At 41.2% G+C, this 22,686-nt stretch overlaps 1 long non-coding RNA gene across 2 annotated transcripts in view; it reads left to right on the top strand.

Moving 5' to 3' along the window:
* Positions 1-17,553, top strand: part of LOC134294335 (uncharacterized) — a 43,698-nt gene extending 26,145 nt beyond the window's left edge. Inside the window, exon 3 of one of the 2 annotated variants that reach the window (XR_010001269.1) lies at positions 16,205-17,553. This is a non-coding gene — a long non-coding RNA (uncharacterized LOC134294335). Of the gene's footprint in view, positions 1-11,449; positions 11,525-16,204 lie in introns of those variants that run through there. The other variant, XR_010001271.1, reaches the window with a different exon arrangement.
* The last annotated feature ends 5,133 nt before the right edge of the window (positions 17,554-22,686 follow it).

Genomic DNA, 22,686 nt, shown 5'->3' with positions numbered 1-22,686 from the left:
CAACAAATTTGACAGAAAAAGTAGTTCAATACGCAGTAATGCTATGTAGTAATTACTGTATTTACGAATTTAGCACCAAAATATCACGATATATTGAAAACATTGACTACAAAAATGCGTTGGATAATCCAGAACGTTGGATAAGTGAGACTCTACTATATATATAATGGGAGTGGAACATCCATGGATTTTGGTATCCAGGGGGATTCTGGAACCCAACCTCAGTGGACATCAAGGGCCTACTGTGCATAAACAGACCATATTGAAGACAGCAAGGAGATTTCTGAGATCTCTCCTCCTAAGAATCCAGATGTCAGAATCATTCTCTAAACTCTCCTGGAACAGAGCCTTCCTGGGCCAGCAGAAAGCTCAGCAAAATGCTTGTTTTACTCTAATGAGGATTCTTCTGCAAGTTTTACAGGATTTGGAAATACCAAAATAAACCCATTGGGATGTAAGTTTGCATTGCAAAGACATTAGTTTTGGTATGGTTTTTACATTCACAAGATTGCTGGCAACAGCGTCTCTGTTTTGCTTACAGTAGTACCGGTATATTCCCCCTTTTGTAATCTGGAAGCAGAAGGAGACAGATTGTAGCGTGCTAGTAGCAATACTGAATATATTACCATGATCACCATGGGTGTTTGCAGCGCAGAGGGACAAAAAGAAGTTTCTCCAGAGCTAGAAAAAACCCCAAGGGTAATCCATTCTTCTGGAGCATACACAATCCAAGCACTCACAACAAATGGCCATCCAGCCTCTGTTTAAAACCCTCCAGGAAAGGAGATTTCACCACAGTCTGAGGCAGCATATCCCACTGTCAAGTATCTTATAAATCCCAATTCTTAGATCTTCAGTTTTTATGTAGAAACCAATATCTGAGAAAAGGAGTTCATTCAGCTACTATTTCGGCCCATTGTCCTTTTTGAGACAAGCATATCCCATTGCGTTTTACTGTTTTTTTAAGATTGGCATAAGAATCCGCTTCCCTTATCAGCTGGTGTTTCAATCTCAAAATCTTAGAGGTGGAAGGGAGGGAGAGAGGGAGAGAAACCAATAGATACAAACAAAAATATACAAAATGGTTTGTAATTGACTATTGGAATGGCCCAGACTACAGATGTGGATCACGTGATTAATTATGGTAATTTTGTTTTTAAATGTTTTTAGTGTTGTTAATTGTTTTTATAATTCCATTTCAAATGTTTATTTTCTTGTACTCTGTTTTTAAAGGCATTGAATAGCTGCCGATGTGTAAAGCCGCCTTGAGGCCCCTCCAGGGTTGAGAAAGGTGGGGTAGAAATGTTGCAAACAAATAAATAAATAATATCATTTGTGGGCCATTATTATGAATTATACAATTATATATTGAAAATCAAATGAAAGTTCCAAAGGCACAGGCCTGTGGTCACATAAACTTACCTGCTTCGGCTCAGCTGGCAAAAACAAAAAGTGGAAGAAACAGAACGTGAGGAGAGGAACCCAGAAGTGGTTCCGGGCTTAATTGTAAGTGGCACCTGGAGCGCAGAAGAATCATTGTGGTGTCTCAAAGGAGCGACAGGAACTGGGTTAAGTGGGCAGATTGGGGCATGTGTCCTTCTCCACACCCGCCCAGACCAAATGATTTTGTGGGCCTTATATGGCCCAGGTCTGGATGTTCCCGAATCCTGGCCCACCATGAGGCAAAAAAGCAGCCCTGAAAGTTCCCTTTGTTCTTCTAGCTAACAAGAAGCATCCCGCCATCTCTCCTGGCAAGATGTAACTATTTAGATGTTTGTTATTTTTCCTTTCTTATTTTTCCTTTCTTATTTTTCCTTAGAAACCAGTCTAGAGTAGACTAGACAGCTCCCAAGCCTTTCTATCTACAATGGAGTTCTTTTTACCTGAATAAATACTTTTTGAACTTTTATTGAGACTCTGCAGTCCATTGCAATCCTAAATAGACAAAGGCTTCTCTTGCTCGCCCTGTGTAAGTAACTGTTGCATATGAAAGCTTTGCTTTTGCTACTCTGCTGATTTTGGTGGAATCTCCCCCAGAGAGGGTTAAATTGAGTCTAACCGCTCAGAGATTACCACAAGTGGCACCCGGCGCGCAGAAGAATCATTGTAGTGTCTCGAAGGAGCAATAGGAACTGGGTTAAGTGGGCAGACTGGGGCATGTGCCCTTCTCCACATCCGCCCAGACCAAATGATTTTGTGGGCCTTATATGGCCCAGGTCTGGATGTTCCCGAATCCTGGCCCACCATGAGGCAAAAAAGCAGCCCTGAAAGTCCTAGCTTGGACTTCCACACTAGTCAGGAAAGCAATGAATGTATTAAAATGTATTTTAAAAATCAGGGGGAGGTGATGACACCAATAATGTGTAAGATTGCTGGGCTTTCCTCTGAGACAGAGAGAGTGACCCCTTTAAGGCAACAATTTATTCAGAAAGCCTTCGACAACATATTCAGAATGTTGTCTTCATCTTTCTCTGTTGCCTAGTAAGTGTGACTTGAGGCTGAAAGAGTGTGACTTGCCCAAGACAACAATTTATTAAGGATATATTTTAAAACAGGGTGCAAGCCTCCTCTGAGAATGTGTGGGGCTTTCTTGAGGCAATCCAGCAGGCCCTGCGGCTGGATGAGGAGGCAACCTCTGCGTCGTGCAGCCACCCAACCCTCCAGCCATTATCCCCTGCTGGGAAATTCATGCCAATTTCGCCACAGGCAGAAACAGCCCAAATTGTAGGGTAAATCCCTGAGGAGCAAAGGCATAGTAATTAGAACCCTATTATCCACTGAGACAGGGAAGGAGAGGGAGCAAGGACAGTTAAAGTGGAGTTGCGGTGCCATAATTGGGTACTGAGAAGGGTCCTAAGTGGCAGCAAATATGTCATCATGTACCTCCTATTTCCTCTGAACAAATACCGAGTATGTGGTTTCGATAGTTGAAATGATCTATATAAAATGATTGTATTTATTGCACCACAAATTAATGTCTAAGGGTTTTTAATTACATAGCTATTGTTATGTTATTTCATGTGTTACTAGGCCATATAATTACAAAAGAAGTTTTAATGAAGCCTGCTATTAAGCATTCATCACTCTGTTAGCTACATTTTGCTGAATTCAATCCTTTCTACATGCTTTTGAAATGCAGGGAAAGTATACTCCCAAGAATGGATGTAGGCCCAGTAGAATAGAATAGCAGAGTTACATAGTAAGCAAACGTTTAGAACAGGATTTGAATAAGTGATCACCATTAGAGCAATTACTTTAATTCACAAATGACTCAAAATATTCCTGAAAGTGCAATTCTTCTATACAACGAAACTCCTCCCAAGGGAAGATCACTTGGCCCTCTCACTCTCTCTTTTCATTGGCAAGCAAAGATCTCCCCATTCAAAGAGCCCTTTAGCCTTTAATCTGATTGGGGTAGAAAGTTGTGAAAGAATTTTTCTATTTAAACATACGATATGTGTGCCTTAGTTTTTTTTTCCAAGGTATGCTTTGAAATGAATGTTTTCATTGGATTGGTTGTTTAATGCTGTTTTGACTTTTGTACCATGTATTGTTTCAACTATAGGATGAACATTTCTTATCCAAAATCCAAAATCCTCCAAAATCCAAAATTATCCACCTGGGTGGCAGAGGTAGTGACACCTTCAATTTTTGATGGTTCGGTGTGCACAAACTTTCTTTCATGCACAAAACAATTAAAAGTATAGTATAAAATTACCTTTAGGTTATGTGTTTAAGGTGCATATGAAACATAAAGGAATTTTGTGTTTAGACATGAGACCCATCTCCTTTATATTATGGATATGCAAATACAGGGATCCCAAAGTCTGAAAAACATTTAAAATATTTTTGTCCCAAACATTTTAGATAAGGGATGTTTAACCTGTTTTTTGTTTTAAGGCTTTATAGGCTGCTTTGCACCCCACTTTAAGGGACTGGTGGGATATAAGGACCTCATCAGATGGGGCTTGGGAAGCATCCTAGGACACTTCCCTGCCAGTCAAGAGATGGATGGGCACACTGGCCATCCTACAACATTGCTGGACTTCCAGTTGGGCCTCTACCCACAATTGGAGTGGAAGAATGGTATGACACTTCCGCCCCAACATGGGAGCCTGCCCGTGTTGTCCTTGACACTTCGGCAACGTTTCCCACATGTCATAGGGAAAAGCATCGCCACGAGGGAGCAGCACATGGGGCAACAGATTTGTCCTGCTTCACCTGGCTCATGAGATAAAGTCGAAAATCAAGTAAAGAAGTAACATCATAACATTCTGAGAATAAAATTTTCATCAATAGCACTCTAACATTGGGTATATGGAGTTTGTTTCCAAAAAGTACCAAATAATGTGGCAGCACATTGTTGGCTAGGAATAGAACAGATCAAAATGTATCTATTCATTTTGGTACAAAGCTTGGAAAACTGCATTTAATGGCCAAAGAATGCATATTCTCACTCAGCACTTCCTTCTTTCTTTCCTATAAAATTTGTTCAGATGGATTTGATACCTTTTGGAAACAAGCTCCATGATTCAGTTTTACTAAGGGAGTCAGTGTTGTCAGGCACGTTGCCTGGAGAATAGCAGAAAGTCTTATCTGTCAGGCAACTAGTGACAGCTTTGAGAGAACACAGATTACTCCCACCTCCAAAAAGGGGGGCATCAATGGTAAGGAGCTGTCAAGTATTTGGTAGGTGGAATGCAAAACTATGCCACTCCCATGATATGCCTCATTGTACACATGCAAAGAATGTAACAGATGGTTGGCGCCCTGCATTTCAACTCTCATCCCCTCTCTTTCTTAACATGCACAAATCTGATGCATCTGGGAATTTGAAAAAACAGTGGAAGGAATTCAACTAGTGTTTCAAGTATGGAAGAAATGGGTACAGTCTCCAACATTTCAGAAATTATAACAGTTACATATACAATCAAGCAGCATCAGAATGGGGTTGAGACGGTAGCATGTATTTATGAGGAAGAATACACAAACTAGGAAAGGCTACAGCAGTTTGCTTTTTTCTGTGTCTACTGGGGAGGGCAAAATTGCACCCCTTTCGAAATTGCAGCTCCAAACATAAACTGAAAAGTGGGCAAAGTGGAAGGAAAAGAAAGAAACTGGAACATTTTTAAAGCAGCTGAAAAAGTGTAATGACAGAGAATTAATCAGGACCGGTAAATGAGAGGTAGAACCGGTTGCAAAAGCTATGTTTGTCTGTCTTTTAAATAGGTATTCCACTTTTTTACACCGTGACCCAAAGCAATGAGCACTAATAAAATCTATAAATAAAATTCCTTAAAATAACAGTCCTTTTAAAAAATGAAAATGAGTATTATGCATAAAGCTAGGAAAAAGACAAACAGCAAGAACTAAATGGAAAGTTTTCTAGCTGTAAAATTAAAAACCCATCCAACTGGTTGAAGGACAGATGGATGGAAATACATCTGTATGCACGCAAAAAGGATCAAAACAACTAAAAAGAATATGCTGCAGGCATGGCAGGGTAAGAAGATTTGTGCATAAGGCAGGCTAAGGCAGACAGCTGCAAAAACTATCTGTTGGTCAGTGTAACTATGGCCACTATTATCATCTTCCTTTGGCATTAACTGCATGGGTGCTCAGCCCAATGCTAACATGGTTGTTTGTTTTTTTGTTTTGTTTTTTTGCTATTGTTATAATATTTTATGGAACTCATATAAGCAACTGTAGAGGAATACCTCTTCCAAGAGAAGCAGAGTTTGGAGTATTTGATCTCAGAAAGCCTTAAGAATACCTCTGAAATTTTACACATGAGGGAAATCATAATGTAGTTAGGATGCCAAAAGTCAAACTGCAGCAGTTTACTTTTGCCTGTGCCAACTGGGAAAGGACTAAATATTTCAGCAAATTAAAAATTCCAGGATTCTATAGGACAGAGTGAGAGAAGTTCATGTGGCACTGAAGTACTAAAATCATGTACTGCAGGCATATCCAAACAATGTTAGAAGTATGCTAAAAATGTCACCTTTGTTTTCACTGAATCCTGGCTTTGGGGACATATGTCCTGCATTTTCTTTGTTTTGAACCCAAAACTTGGAGATAGATGGATAGATAGATAGATAGATAGATAGATAGATAGATAGATATATTTGAATTACAGCTCCCAAAATCCTCTCCAAGCAACATGGCCACTTTTCCAAACTGTCTAATGCAGTGGTTCTCAACCTGTGGGTCCCCAGGTGTTTTGGCCTACAACTCCCAGCCAGTTTACCAGCTGTTAGGATTTCTGGGAATCGAAGGCCAAAACATCTGGGGACCCACAAGTTGAAAACCACTGGAATGCCTCTCTCAATGTTAGCTTATCTTTTAACTGGTATCCTTAGGAAGAATTGGGTTTCATAACATGAGAAACCTGGCTTGGCTTCAAACTAAGCAAAACAATGTAACAATATTTTAAGATGCCAGCTGCCTTTGTTGTCGACCATTGTGTAAGCCACCCTGGGAATGTTTTGAATGCTGGCAATATAGATAAATATTTAAAAATAATAATCATGAATTGCCAGTCTGTTATTTGCGGTCTACCCATTGGGATATACTTTCTTACACTGGTCACTTTGAAAGGCATCCAGCTAACAGCAGTGTTGTAAGCACAAAGGTCAGATAAGGACAAGTTGTTTATCTGAATTTGAATGCTGTAAGAATTTTATTTTGAGCAACTTTCCTGTTTTAAAAGAAAAGGGCTTTTTGTAGCTGCCCATTATCAGTCTACAGAACTACTCATCTTCAAGCAGAAAAGGGGAAACAACTGGAACTTTTATTTTGTGGTGGGTTTTAAACAGTGTGTTACAAAAACAAAAATAAAGGCTACAATGTGATTTAGAGGGAGGACAGAGCAGAGAGAGGAACGTTCTTGTGGCACTGAAATACTAAAATCATGTATGGCAGGTATATCCCAAATGGATTTTCTTTCTGTCCTCAAATTCTAGTATTGCAGAAAAGTGTTCTCACGGGTAAAAGAGAGAGAGAGAGAGAGAGAGAGAGAGAGAGAGAGAGAGAGAGAGAGGTGTTCTCGCAGGTAAAAATACTCAGCCGTTTTAAATTCATAGTTTTTCTATTTTCGCAAGGGTAACGTGGAGGCTGACTATATTGCACTGCTAGAAATTTGAGAATTGAAGGAAGCTATATTGAGAAGTCCAGGTTATTTGAAGGTCTGTACCTTTGCTTAAGTCCATGCTGTGATGTGAGAGACAGAAAATATGTATAAGAATAAAAATAACAGTAGTTGCCAAAAGTGAATGTATGGCAGATTGTATCAAATATTACAGTATATGTCTGCTGTAAAACAAATGATGTATTACAAATGTATTGAATTATGATAAAATAAATATATTTTTTAAAGTCCATGCTTTGAGACCTGCTAGGGAGGCTCTTGTCTTTGTCCCACCACCTTCACTGGTGCATCTGGTGGAAAAACGAGAGAGGTCCCTCTCAGTGGCTGAAGTAGTTTTAATTTGTTGGAAGTTACATTGAATCTCAAACAATGTAAGATAGAAACAAATATAATAATAGTAAGGTAAAGGTTTCCCCTGACATTAAGTCCAGTTGTGTCTGACTCTGGGGTTGGTGCTCATCTCCATTTCTAAGCCGAAGAGCCGGCATTGTCCGTAGACACTTCCAAGGTCATGTGGCCCCATAATAATAGTAATAATAATAATAATAAAACAAATAACTACAAGTTTTTTATATTTGTATTTTATGACATTTTGATTGCACTAGTAAGGATATTTCCCTAATACTATATTGGTTTAGGTTATTTATGTATAACTCAATTCACTGATATTAGGTTTAATTTGATGTTATGTTTTTAACGCTGTATTTGTATGTGGGGTCTTGTTGGGATTTTATGCCAATATTTATCTGTTTTTTGAAGGCATTGAATGTATCCTGTTGTTTGTTGGAATTCGCCCTGAGTCCCTTCAGGGTGATAGGGTGGAAAAGAAATAAAGTTTTATTATTATTATTAATATAAATTTGGAATATGGAGCAACATGGCCAAGGAGAAGGAGGAGGAGAGAAGATTTTGGAAAGTATCTGTATACTTTCACTTATCCTGAAGTACGTATTGAGCACCACCTGCTGGCTGGCATCTGTTTTGGGAGATGTCTAAGTTTCTAAACAGCTGTTGTTTTGGAGATGATTCAAAGGGAAAGGGTCATCATTTTGAAACATCTCACCTCCCATCTTAGACAACTGACATTGACCACATTTATGCGTATAGCTCAGCACTTCATAAATTCAATACCAAGCTATTAAAGAAATTAAATATACAGGTCCTCAGGGCCTAACTGCAATACATCAAGCCAACTAATATGCTGAATTTATTTAAACAGAGCTCCCCCCGCCCGCACTAATGTATTGCTTTCAAGTCACAAGACCTGTCCCAATGAAAGCTCAAGAAAGCATATTTCATTTGATGTAATTCCTCCATGATTGGTAGAGCCTTGACAATCAAAATTTAGCTTCCATGTATTACTGTCAAGTTTCTTTACACAGACATAAGCATTGCAGCCTCCTAGTCAGATGAAGAAGAAGGCAGGGATTCTCCAACTTGGATAACGTCTTGGAGATGAGGAGGTGAAGGGGAACAAAGCCCAAATCTCCCACAGGAGTCTACCTGCATATTTGTCTTTGGAGCGGGCTTTCTCTCCATCCCAGCACCTTCACAGTCTTGTCTGCTGAGGACCTGGGGGAGAGAGATCTCAGAGTAGCAACTCCTAGATCAGTAGTTCTAAACCTGTGAGTCCCCAGATGTTTTGACTTACAACTCCCAGAAATCCCAGGCAGTTTATCAGTTGTTAGGATTTCTGGGAGTTGGAGGCCAAAACAGGTTGAGAAAAACTGCTTTAACTGGTTAGACTAGAACAGTGGTTCTCAACCTGTGGGCTGCGGCCCAGCAGTGGGCCACAAGAAAGAAAATCTGGTCTGTGAACCTTCTTCCTCTTTATTTAATTTACTTTATCTATGCTCCTTTCCACAGAGCTGACCATTGCATTGGATAATAATAATAATAGTAATAATAAATTTATTCTTATATCTCCCCGAGGGGACTCAGGGTGGCTCACAGCAATAGTAAAAACAGTGACAAATGACACATTGTAAAATCAAACATGAAAAACAATCATACAATCAAAACATACATCACATGTTAAAAACAAGGAGGTAAAACAGTTCTGGGCCGAAATAGAGGGCTACATGAAGAAGGTAGCTTCGTAGCAGAAGTGCTCGACAAGGTATCAATAATCATGGTAGGACACTCTCTAATTAAATTAAATGGGCAGACAAATCAACCCCCAAGAATTAGTCGTCGAAGGCCCTCTGGAAAAGCCAGGTTTTAAGGCTTTTTCGAAAGGCGAGGAGGGTGGGGGCCTGTCTAATCTCCCTCGGGAGTGAGTTCCAAAGGCGGAGAAGGCCCTCTCTCTCGTCCCCACCAACCGCAACTGCGAAGGTGGTGGAAGCGAGAGGAGGGCCTCCCCCGAAGAGCGAAGAGATCGTGCAGGTTCATAGGGGGAGATGCGGTCTCTAAGGTAGGTGGGTCCCAAACCGTTTAGGGCTTTGTAGGTGATAACCTGCACCTTGAATTGGGCCCGGAAAACAAACGGCAGCCAATGGAGCTCCTTAAACAGAGGCGTGGAACGCGCCTTGTAGTTTGCTCCTGTTAGAAGCCTGGCTGCCGAGCGCTGAACTAGTTGCAATTTCCGGGCCGTCTTCAAAGGCAGCCCCACGTAGAGCACATTGCAATAATCCAGTCTAGAGGTAACTAAGGCGTGGACCACCGTAGTCAGATCAGACTTCTCGAGATATGGTCGCAGCTGGCACACAAGTTTTAATTGTGCAAAGGCCCTCCCGGCCACGGCCGACACCTGGGCCTCAAGCGTCAGCCCCGAATCCAGGAGGACCCCCAAGCTGCGGACCTGCGCCTTCAGGGGGAGTGCAACCCCGTCGAGCACAGGTTGCCACCCAATACCCCGATCAGACATACGACTGACTTGGAGGACCTCTGTCTTGTCAGGATTAAGTCTCAGCTTGTTCGCCCTCATCCAGGCCAACACAGCGGACAGGCACTGGTCCAGAATCCGAGGGGCGTCCTTGGATTTAGGTGGAAAAGAGTAGTAAAGTTGGGTGTCATCCGCGTAGAGATGGCACCTCACTCCAAAACTCCGGATGACCTCTCCCAGCGGTTTCATGTAGATGTTAAAAAGCATGGGGGACAAAATAGAACCTTGCGGGACCCCACAGGTCAAAGGCCAGGAGTCCGAGCCGGTGTCCCCCAGCTTCACCAACTGGGAACGGCCCTCCAGGAAGGACTGGAGCCACTGGAGTGCAGTACCCCCAAGGCCCATCCCACATCAGATAGACCACATCAGCTCTAGATGATTAAATATGGTTTTCTGTGGGCAAACTAATGGATGGCATATGTTCTGTATCAGAAACTAGAGCTGATGTGGTCTATCCATTGCAATTTTCTGAATCAGCACCCCAAATAGCCAAACCAAATCTAAAGTTGGCCAAAAACTGATTCGTAATCCTTTTGGCATTAATGTTGGAGAATGGTCCCTGGTCAAAAATTAGGTTGGGAATTACTGGACTAGAAGGATGTGCAGCAGGTGTCATTTTTTCATATGCAGTAAAACCTTTGCACCATATATTGTTCCCGATATTTAAATTGAATATGTATTATAAGCATTTTTGGGCACCATATTGAGAGAAAGGTAGGATAGAAATCAAATATATACGCTTGTTGATTGTTAACAGCTGTCAAGTTGACATTTAGACTGTATGAATGAGAAATCTCCATCAGCCTATAATCAACCACACTGCTACAGTTCTAGCTACGCTGACTGAGTCTTTCTACCTAGAACGTGTTCTTCCTTCCTGCTACCTTTCCAAGTATTATTGCTTTTTCTAGTGAGTTGTGATTTTTCATGATATGTCCAAAGTAGAACAGCTTCAGTTTAGTCATCTTGGCTTCTAAGGAGGACTCAGGGATGATTTGCTCTAGGACCCATTTATTTGCCTTTTTAGCAGTTCATGATACCCATAGAATCCTCTTCCAGCACCACATTTGTAGGCAGTCTCCTATCCACGTGCTAACCAGAACTCACCCTTCTTAGCTTCCAAAATCAGGAGGCTGGGGCCTTACAAATATCAAATCACAAAGTTAAAATATGGAATATAACAGAATCTCCAACATCACTTCAACTAATTCTAAGCTTACCAGTAAGAATTAAAAGATACAAAAATGAAGCTATAGGGCAGTGCATTGTCAAACTTTGGAAATGTCTTATAATAACTTGCATGGGCTTTAGCTAGGGCCATTAATAAGGTTGTGGGTCCTCTGGCGATGCTAGATTTTTGTCTAAAAGCTCTCTCTCTCTCTCTTTCTCTTTCTCTGTGTGTCTGTGTGTGTAAGAGGCAGACAGAACAGCTGGAAAGCTAAAATGGCTGCAGTACAGTTGGACCTGTTTGTACTCCCACAAGTTCCCCCCAAGAACAACAAACAAGAAAGAAACCAAAAGATTCCCTACTTACTATCTCAAGAGATTGAGGAGAGCTGAGAAAGATGACTTTACCGATAACATGATAGTAGGAGGTTTAAGATTCCTGGTGTGTGTGAGAGAGAGAGCACACAAAATTGAAAGAGAAGAGTGAACATCATCATCTTAAAGTAGTAAAGAAGGGATGCTAGTAAGGTGCTTTGGAACATCTATTCTGAGCTGCGTATATACATTAACTCATTAACTTCAGGAGATGCCTGGTGAAGGGTGGGTTGAGAGATTGCTTTCTTCCTGAGGCAGAACAGCTAATAGAGCAGCTACAGTGAGAGAAGAGTAGAAGAAAAGGTACAACAGCACTTGCGGAGTTCATCTTGGCTGTAGGCATTGTTACTTGTGTAGGTAAAAAGGAGCGAAAGTCAAAGGGAATTGAAGAAAGCTGTGGTAATTTGGTGAGAACCTAAAGGCGGTGCCGGTTGAAAACGTTATGTCTGAAAAGGGATCTACATTTCACAAAAACAAAATAATAATAATAATAACAACAACAACAACAACCAGCTGATGACCCAAAATGCAGACTGTGCAAGGAAACCAACAAAACCATTGATTATATCCTCAGCTGCTGTAAGAAAATTGCACAGACAGACTACTAACAGAGGCACAACTATGTGGCCCAAATGATTCATTGGAACTTATGCCTCAAGTACCACCTCCCAGCAGCAAAGAACTGGTGGGATCACAAACCTGCAAAAGTATTGGAAAATAAGCACACAAAGATACTGTGGGACTTCCGAATCCAGACTGACAAAGTTCTGGAACACAACACACAGACATCACAGTTGTGGAAAAGAAAAAGGTTTGGATCATTGATGTTGCCATTCCAGGTGACAGTCGCATTGATGAAAAACAACAGGAAAAACTCGGCCGCTATCAGGACCTCAAGATTGAACTGCAAAGACTCTGGCAGGAACCAGTACAGGTGGTCTCGGTGATAATGTGCACACTGGGTGCCATGCCAAAAGATCTCAGCCGGCATTTGGAAACAATAGACATTGACAAAATTACGATCTACCAACTGCAAAAGGCCACCCTATTGGGATCTGCGCACATCATCCGAAAATACATCACACAGTCCTAGACACTTGGGAAATGTTCGACTTGTGATTTTCTGAAACGAAATCCAGCATATCTACCTTGTTTGCTGTGTCATACAATAATAACAACTTTATTTCAGTAGAATCTTGCTTATCCAACATAAACAAGCCAGCAGAACATTAGATAAGCAAGAATGTTAGATAATAAGGAGGGATTAAGGAAAAGCCTATTAAACATCAAATTATGTTATGATTTTACAAATAAAGCACCATAACATGATGTTTTACAAGTCTGCCACTTGTTTAGGAGTGTGGCTGCACTTATGTTGTTGGGCGTGTTGGCCCGCTGTGTTTTGCTGCCTAGAGAAACAGCTGTGCATCCAGGTGGGAGGCAGACTGCATTGGATAATGCAGAACGTTGGATGAGCGAAGGTTGGATAAACAAGACTCTACTGTATATATCCTGCCACCATCTCCCCAAAGGGACTCAGGGTGGCTTACATGGGGACCAAGCCCAACAGAAACAGAAATCAAATATAGTACAAATAAAAGCATTACATGTCAATAATTAAAACAATAAAACCAACAGCAGATATAATAAAAACATAAGTATAACAATAACCACCAACCAGTAGCTGAGATCTAGGAGGGTGGGGCAAGGACTGGTCCTTTATAGCTGTAAGGGCTGGACGGATAATAAAGTGCTATAAGGCCAAACATGAGTAGGGTTGGGGGGGGGGTCGTCTAGTCATTATATGAATTGATTAATCAAAGGCACATTGAAACATTCAAGTTTTCAGATCTTTACGAAAGATGGACAGGTTGGGTGCTAATCTAATCTACCTAGGGAGAGTTCCAGAGCTGGGGGGCATTTGGATTGTAGAACTGGAACAGTCAGACCCAGTCATTAACCATTCCAATATTGGAAGTGATCGGAGAAGAGCACCAACTCTTTGGGAACCCAATGCTTCTCATTCTTAGGCAGATTAATACAATCTACTTCCTCCAAGAAGCTTTAGTGAGGGATACTGATGTGACTAAAATTTGTGATCACAGTGATGATCCGACTGCAAATAATGACTTTGGACACAATACATCATATAAGTATCTAAGGGATCGTTGTTTTATGACTAGTTCTCAGGCTGAGGAAATCTTTGAAATTATTAATCACTTAAAACAAATATGTTTTGGATACGTGCCCCTATAGAATCATAGAATTGGAAAAGACCACAAAGTAGTACTATCTGCAATGTAGGAATTGAACCAATAGCCATTCAGTCTTTCTTTACAAATGCTCAAAGAAGACGACTCCACCATACTCAAAGATAGCATATTCTTCCATTGAACAGGTCTTACCATCAATTAAGTTCCTCCAAAGGTTTTGATGGAACAGCTTTTACTGTAGTTTAAATCCATTGCTCCACATCATAGTCTCTGGAGCAGCAGAATACAAATTTGCTCCATCTTCAATGTAACATCTTTTCAATTATTTAAACATAGCTATCATGTCACTTCTTATCCTTTTCTTCTCTAGGCTAAAAATACCTAGCCACTTCTCATAGGCATTATTTCCAGACTTTTGACCATTTTGGACTCCCACCTCCGGACACATTCCAGTTCATCAATATCTTTCTTGAATCATGGTGCCCAGAACTGGACACAGTATTTCAGCCAAGGTCTGACCAAAGCAAAACACAGTGGTACATATTTTCCTGTCTAGACACATTACTCCTATGCAGCCTAGAATCACATTGGCTTTTTTAGCTGTCACATCACTGTGATGTATTTTATTCTAAGTATAGCACCTTACATTTCTTTTTGTTAACATTTGTTTGTCAGTTTTAGCACAGCAACCTAATATGTTAATTCTTAACTCATTTTCTGGAATATTAACTACCTTACTCTACTACGGTTGTGTCATCTACAAATTTGATGAGCATGCCTTTTATTCCACTGCCCAAATCACTGATAAAGATTTAACTAACAACAACAGCTAGCAATGCAGACAGACACAAAACTGCACTAGGACAGGATTATCAGTGGCTGGAAAACATGCCTTTAAACACAAATTGAAAGGTAGTTATGTGTGCATCCTAGACAGTCACAAATATTCCCACACTGACTCCACCTTAAATATCTGGGTAGCCAAAGTTAAGTATCTAAACTTTAAGTGTCACAAGATCAAATGTGACATACAACAACACTGAACAGATTTTTTTGTTTGCTGATCATTCAGGTCTCTCTGTTATTAACTTAAGCCATTTTTTAAATAAAAGGGGGGACTCATTTCATACAACCTGTCAGTTTTAGCTCATTATGACCAAAGCTATTTGCCAGTTTGTCAGAGGAAATTACTGTTCAGGGTGAACTGGTGTGTGATGCGCAAGGAGGCCAGACAACAGGCAGTCATTTTTTTCACCAGACACCATATGATCTGAAAACATGCCCCTTTATATTAACTAATTAGGTGTCTTTGAGACTCATTACAGCCCATGAAGCCTTTGAACACATCCTTTGCCATGTGACTTGTGCCAGAATGCCCAGCTCTTTATGCTTTTGCTGTAACTTAAATGAAGCCTATTCTCACCCTGAGTTCATATCCAGGCTACAGACAGGGGGAACATAGCTGGGAAAAGATGTGTTTCCCTATACTATGATATACACTTACTTAATTGTTCATAGTAGGCTTGTGCATTTTGGCTGATCCTCGATCCGTTTATGCTGGCCGGATACCAGTAGACCCCTGTATCCGTTTTCACACGCCTTCCGAAAACAGGTGGATAGCTGGATAGCAATTTTTGATCCGTAGCTGAAAAAAGTGGCTAGATATGGCCCATTGTCTGCAATGGGGAAAACATGAAGCCCCCTTTTTTGTTCCTATGAGCCTTTCCTTTTTTCCTTCAAGGGAGCCTGGGTGTCAGCAACGGGGCTAAGAAAGCACCCTTCCTGGAAGCCTTTCCTTTTTTTCTTCAAGGGAACCTGGGTGTCAGCAACTGAGAAACCATCCTATCCAGCCAATTATGGGCGGGACTTCCCACAGGCTCCCCTTCCATATCCTTCATTAAGACCTTGATTAAAAGCATCAGAGTTAAGATATCACTCTTTCTGCGATCCTTTCCCTTCTGTCTGTAGAGGAGACCAGGTTTAATGCTTTGTTAAAGCTGTTTCTACTCTATAGGAGAGGCGCTGCAGGCAGACATGCACTTTCTCTCCCTGCAGCAGTTTTCCGAGGCATTTTAAGGAGACGTAGGGAAGGAAGAGCGATGATCTGGAGCCAGGCCATAGCCAGAAAAAAAAGGGGGGGAGGGGTTAAACTTTTTTTTTAGCAAATCATGAAGAGTAGTTCCAAATAATTTAGAAATCAGGCTCCATTGATAAACTTCAGTGAACACTCAAGACATAAATTTCAGTGGACACTCATGAGGATTTGGTTAATCAGTTAAAATTCATGAGTAAAACAGGTTTTAAAAAAAACCTGAAATGGGGGGGGGGAGGTTTGAACCTCTATCGCCCACCCCCACTCCGGCTACAGCCCTGCCTGGAGCTTCCTTTAAAAAAACTCTTTTTTCTCTACTGCAGGCCTGTCTGGAGTGGGCACACTTCAATCTCCTTTCTGCTTTCTGCTTCAGTTTTAATGCTTCCTTAAAGCTGTTTCTACTTTCTACTCTAGAGGGTAAGTAACTAGGTAGTAGTAGTTTTCAGAAAATGAGGGTTTTCTTTTTGTTCGCTGGGATTAATAATAATAATTATCTCTTAGAAGTATTTGAAGGAGAGGAAGGGAAGGAGAAAAAAGCTAAAAGGGTGACTCTCCCAAGCTCCCAAATGCACGTGCGAACCCCACACACCTGTCCCACACATCACCAACTGCCAGCGAGCCCCCAGATGGCGTAGTGGACTAAGTGACTTGAAGGTTGGGTTGCTGACCTGAAAGCTGCCAGGTTCGAATCCCACCTGGGGAGAGTACAGATGGGCTCCCTCTATTAGCTCCAGCTCCATGCGGGGACATGAGAGAAGCCTCTCACAAGGATGGTAAAAGGCATTGAATGTTTGTCTTATATGTGTAATGACAAGGCATTGAATGTTTGCCTTATATGTGTAATGTGATCCTCCCTGAGTCCCCTTCGGGGTGAGAAGGGCGGAATATAAATACTGTAAATAAATAAATAATAATTAAAAATAAAAACATCAAAACATCCGGGCGTCCCCTGGGCAACGTCCTTGCAGACGGCCAATTCTCTCACTCCAGAAGCGACTCAAGTTGCTCCTGACATGGAAAAAAAAACCAACTGCCAGCCAGTCCCACTAAATAAAAAGAATCAAGAAAATAAAGGAAAAGCAAAAAGATTAAACTGTGATACTGAATAGGGGATGAGGGCCAAGATCAAGTGTCACATGGTCCCATTTCAGACTGGAATCCATGAGGACTGGGTCCTTGCCGTTACGGGCACCCGAACAAACCGAAGAAGCCAGATTGGCTGAAAGAAATTGCTAAAAACAGATCTGCACTCAAGCCTAGTTCACAGTATGCCAAGAGAATGAAATTGATCATATAAGCTTTTATAGACTAAGGGTTTGTCTACAGGAACAAAAAAAAGCATATTCATCTAATAGGCTCAGTAGCTCCTGTGATAGTAGAATTTGGGCTAAAGGTAAAAGTTCTTGGAAGCTAAGCAGGGTCAACACTTGTCAGTATTTCGATGAAGGTCTGTCACTTGTTATTAACCAGTCAGCCATCTAGTTGCCATATAATCTTTTGGTCTGAAGAAGAAGTCTGAGAACTGTTCCCCTTTGCTATAGACCATTGGCGAGGAACCCCTATTTTCCTGTATTTTAAAGATAAAACCTCAGACATGTGTAACCAAGCAACATCAGAGTGCAGTCAATATGGCAAAAGCTATACATGAGGAAATAAACATACGTTGGAAGAAGCTGCAGCAGTTGTCTTTGGATGAACCTACTGGGAAGAATAAGGTTCTGCTCCCTCCTCGCATAATAATAATAATAACTTTATTTATATCACGCCGCCATCTCCCAGAGGGACTCGGGGTGGCTCACAAAACACTCAAGGTGTGACACAAAATACAAAATACAACAAGTGTGAAACAAAACATAGGCCATAAACTAAGTAGTCACTTTTAAACAGAATTAATCCTAATGGCCAATGAAAAACTAAAAGAAAAAAAAACTTTTTCTAAACAAGTTACTATTGGATAGAGTGGCTGAGTCTCAATATGTAAGGATTATATCTCCCAGTTTGGGTGACTATGATTAAAATAGAAACACTAGAAGGCAAGTCTCCCTAGGCACATCGACACTTTCCCACAACAAGGGCTCTGGTATGCGGAGCTAAATCCTGCTTTTCAGCATACCTGTAGGCTACTGTATTGTAAAGACAAATATGTACATAAATAGTTTCCACCATCCTATTTTAAACAAAGGAATGAAAAATTGTGGAAGCGTGCCCACAGCATGAAATGCATGTTTGTTTGTGTGTGTGTGTGCATCCACACATGCCTGCATGCAGAAACATGCTCAAACACACTTACTTTACTGGAACTAAAGTTAAAGCTCCAATTATTTACCTGGGAGGACTCACCTGGCACAGGAGTCCTTTTAATGTTCTTGTAAATGAACAAAGGCTCTTCCCTCATTACCTTTGCTCCTGTTTTCCCGTATTCCATTTATTGTCTCACTCATGGAAAATTTTAGATTGTAAACTCCTTGGGGCAGAAATTCTGTGAGTGCCATGCCCACTGATGATGCAGGTAGTGGCGGTGGTAGTAATAGCAGAAGTTATCGTAGCAGTAGTAAATTCCTGTGGTTTTATTTCTTTTTTAAAGGGAAAGACCAAAAGTAGTTCTCTTGAGTTTTATCTCCTGATGTGTATGAGGTAACTTTTCAGTGGTAATCCAATTGTTAGACCTCTCTAGGATAGGTCTTGTGTACTTGACAAACCAACTACAATAGGCCCATCACATTCCCAGAGGTTTGGAGTACAAGGGGGGACCACAAATAAAGAAAGCACTTAAAAAAAACCTCTTGACAACACTTCTCTAGGCATTTGTAGGTCTACCAGCACAACTCTGTGGTCAACTTCTGCTGGAAGTTGACTATAGAGCTGTGCTGGAGGACCTACAAATGCCTAGAGAAATTTTTTTCTCCACGAATGTCCTACGTCCTTCAGCACAACTTCATAATAAACATCTGTTGGAAGTTGATTATCATGTCATGCTGGAAAACATATAGATTCCTAGATATTAATCAAATTCATGAATAATCAAATCTGCAAAAGTCAACTCTGCAAATATGGAGGGTTGACTGGAATCCTCTGTGGTGGTTTTATAGAATCATAGAATCAAAGTTGAAACAGACCTCACGGGCTATCCAGTCCAACCCTCTGCTAAGAAGCAGGAAAATCACATTCAAAGCACCCCCCGACAGATGGCCATCCTCCTGGCTTAAGGCATGAAGAAGCCAGCTTGTCTGGTTCAGGGTTAGAGGAAGAAGTGACTGCTGAAAAGGCCCACCTCTGCATATTCCCCAATTATGCCTCCCTCTAATCTCACAGATAGCCAAAATCATCTTCCTTTAAAAAATACATTTCTAATATTCAAGGGTTTTATCATTGGTGTAGCAGGCACATTCCCCTTACCGTGAAGCAGTCTCTTGGGTGGGAGGAAGTGAAATAATGTAAGGAGACAAAGAGCATGGGCCCTTCCACACAGTCATATAATCCAGAATATCAAGGCAGAAAATCCCACAATATCTGCTTTGAATTGGGTTATCTGAGCCCACACTGCCACATAGTCCAGTTCAAAACAGATAATGCGGGATTTTATTCAGCTGTGTGGAAAGGGCCTCAGTGTTAATATGGAGAGTGAATTATGACAATGGCCATACTGCAAAAACAAAATATTTTTATTCATATACTATTTCCAGCAGGCGGAGGGGAGTGTGATGTTCACATATCGATGCAAAAGGAGTCACAGGAGTAAAAAGTTGAACTACTGTTGTGGGTGCATATGGGACAGAGCTGAGGGCAGGGGAGAGATGGGTTTGCTTTGGCTGAACCTTTGATGTGCACCTCTCTCCTAAGGACCCTGGGCATATACCACAAGCTCTCCAAGAGCTATAAGTTTGCAACGGTGACAACTGCTCTTACATCAGTGCCATGATCCTTCTGCCTCCTGGAGCAGCAAATAGCAGCAGCAGATAGAGGCTAGCATGCTCACTCAGTGTATGAGTGTGTGGTAGAACTGTGATGGTAGTCACATTTTAATGTGTAGTTCCTCGTACCCAGTCATTTTAGTGTCATATATACATCCTAAATTTGCGACCACCCACACAAATGGTAAATTGTGACACATACCGCTATCCTGGTGGAAAAATTACACACATTCTTTTTAAAAATAATTGATTGAACCAGAGTAATTCCTGCTATAACATGCTTTCACTGAAGAATTTCCACCATAATTCTTTAAACAGTGTTATTAGCTGCTACAGTTATTTTATGAGTTTTTTTTAAAGTTGTGGTATAGCCATCAATCCTGTTGAGACTTCCAACTGGAGAACCATGAAACTGAAAGCTGAAAGTGTTTCAGGGCTTCTCATGTACTGTGTCTGGTCTAGCTATGTTTATAACAGGAAAGGGTAAGAGATGTCTCTTTACAGCTCTTAGAATTTTATTGCATGAAGCCACCCATGGCATTAACACGATCAAGAGTTGCAACTGACTAGAATGGCAACTTTGCTACTGCACCTCTCCATTCATCAGGAAACTGCAACACTGTCATTCCATTGTCGCATGGCAGCATTTCTGGTTGATAGCATAATTCCACCCTTCCATAGCTCCAGAGCTAAGGAGCCCCGGTGGTGAAGTGTGTTAAAGCACTGAACTGCTGAACTTGCAGACCGAAAGGTCCCAGGTTCAAATCCCAGGAGCGGAGTGAGCGCCTGCTGTTAGCTTCAGCTTCTGCCAACCTAGCAGTTCGAAAACATGCCAATATGAGTAGACCAATAGGTACCGCTCCGGTGGGAAGGTAAGGGCGCTCCATGCAGTCATGCTGGCCACATGACCTTGGAGGTGTCTACGGACAATGCCGGCTCTTCGGCTTAGAAATAGAGATGAACACCAGCCCCCAGAGTCAGACATGACTGGACTTAACGTCAGGGGAAACCTTTACCTTTTTTATAGCTCCAGAATCCAATTTTCAAATAATGTTGTAAAAACAAATTTGGTCATTTCCGTAAATTAAGGTAAGGAGGAGGAGGAGGAGGAGGAGGACAACAACAATAACAGCCACAAAAATTTGGACAGGAGTGTGGGAGAGTGAGAGAGGACAATTGTGTCCCATTGTGTTGCTTCAGTCCTATCATGCCAGCACAGAAGTGGATTGGTCTCATTGCATGAGGTTAGTGACAGGACTGTGCTGTGCTCTGGGGCTATTGACAGGTTTCCCGATCAATTGCAGTCGATGGGTTTATCTTGGGAAGGTGACAAACCAGCAATGGTTTGTGCACAATTAGTATGCCACTTTCATACAATAAGATCCTTAAATACATTACAGGCAGTATCTAAGTTACAAACATCCAACTTACCATTGACTTACAGTTTGAAATAGGGGGATACAACAGGAAGTGAGATAAATCTACCTTTAAGGAAGGGAAATTCACTTCTGAAAGAGTTATAATGGGGAAAAGGTCTCCACAGAAGCTTTATCACCAATCCTTGATCTACAACAAGCCAAATTTTCCAAAATCCAATTATCACAGGGACAAAAAGCAAAGTGAAATCTTCTGAATAGGGGCACAGACAGCAAAAAAAGCCACTGGGGTATTATCCTTTCTCTATGCTCTCCAAAGTTAAAAATATCTATATTTTTGGCTGGAGTTACACTTAAAAAATGTCCCTGCTCCGACTTACATACAAATCCAACTTAAGAACAAACCTACAGAACCTATCTTGTATTGTCGAAGGCTTTCATGGCCAGAATCACTGGGTTGCTGTGAGTTTTCTGGGCTGTATGGCCATGTTCCAAAAGCTTTCTCTCCAGACGTTTTGCCCACATCTGTGACAGGCATCCTCAAAGGTTGTGTGGTCTGTTGGAAACTAGGCAAGGGTGGTTTATATATCTGTGTAAGGTTCAGGGCGGGAGAAAGAACTCTGTCTGTTGGAGGCAGGTGTGGATGGTGTAATTATTCACCTTAATGGAGTTCTTTCTCCCACCCTGGACCTTACACAGATATATAAACCCCACTTGCCCAGTTTCCAACATACTTACAACCTCTGAGGATGCCTGCCACAGATGTGGGCGAAACTTCAGGAGAGAAAAGCTTCTGGAACATGGCAATACAGCCTGAAAGACTCGCAGAAACCCAGAACCTATCTTGTGCGTAACTTGGGGATTGCCTGTATACTGTTCTGAATATTATTTGAAAAGGGCAACAAGACGTTTGGGGGTAAAGCCTTATGATGTATTTTTATGGAAGCTCTTCCCCAAAGACTATTCTTCTGGAACTGCGTGATTCTCCCTTTCTGTCAGAATGATTCTTACAAATTGTCTGTTCCTTGGATGTCTTAAAACCAGATTGTGGGGAAGCAGCTCCCATGCTATTTTGTTGGCATATAAACTGTTCATGACTTTTCAGCAAACATACTACTGCTACTTGTAATTTCTCTAGCAATTCCTAATTTCTGATCCATGAACTGATCCGGATGATTGATTGATGGTCTTTAAGGAAAGTTGCAGTCATTCTCTTTTGATTTTTCTACCATGTTTCCACCAGTCAAATCTCATTAAATGCAAACAGAATTTTATTGGATTGCCATGTCAGTATGATGGAGCCAATCACTCCAGTCATAAATGTGCAAAGTAGTCTATGAAGTTATCTAATGAGTATTATTTTAGGACCATTATTCTATTGAGAAAGGGAGAAATAAAAGGGGAAATTCCCAACTTAGACATATATTAATCATAACAGTGACTGTGTCAGTGTCTACTGTACGATTCAGATTTACAGTAGAGTCTCGCTTATCCAACCTTCGCTTATCCAACATTCTG

This window comes from Anolis carolinensis, chromosome 1 (assembly GCF_035594765.1).
Source record: "Anolis carolinensis isolate JA03-04 chromosome 1, rAnoCar3.1.pri, whole genome shotgun sequence".
Lineage (NCBI taxonomy): Eukaryota > Metazoa > Chordata > Lepidosauria > Squamata > Dactyloidae > Anolis > Anolis carolinensis.
This window is presented reverse-complemented; position numbering and strand designations above follow the sequence as displayed.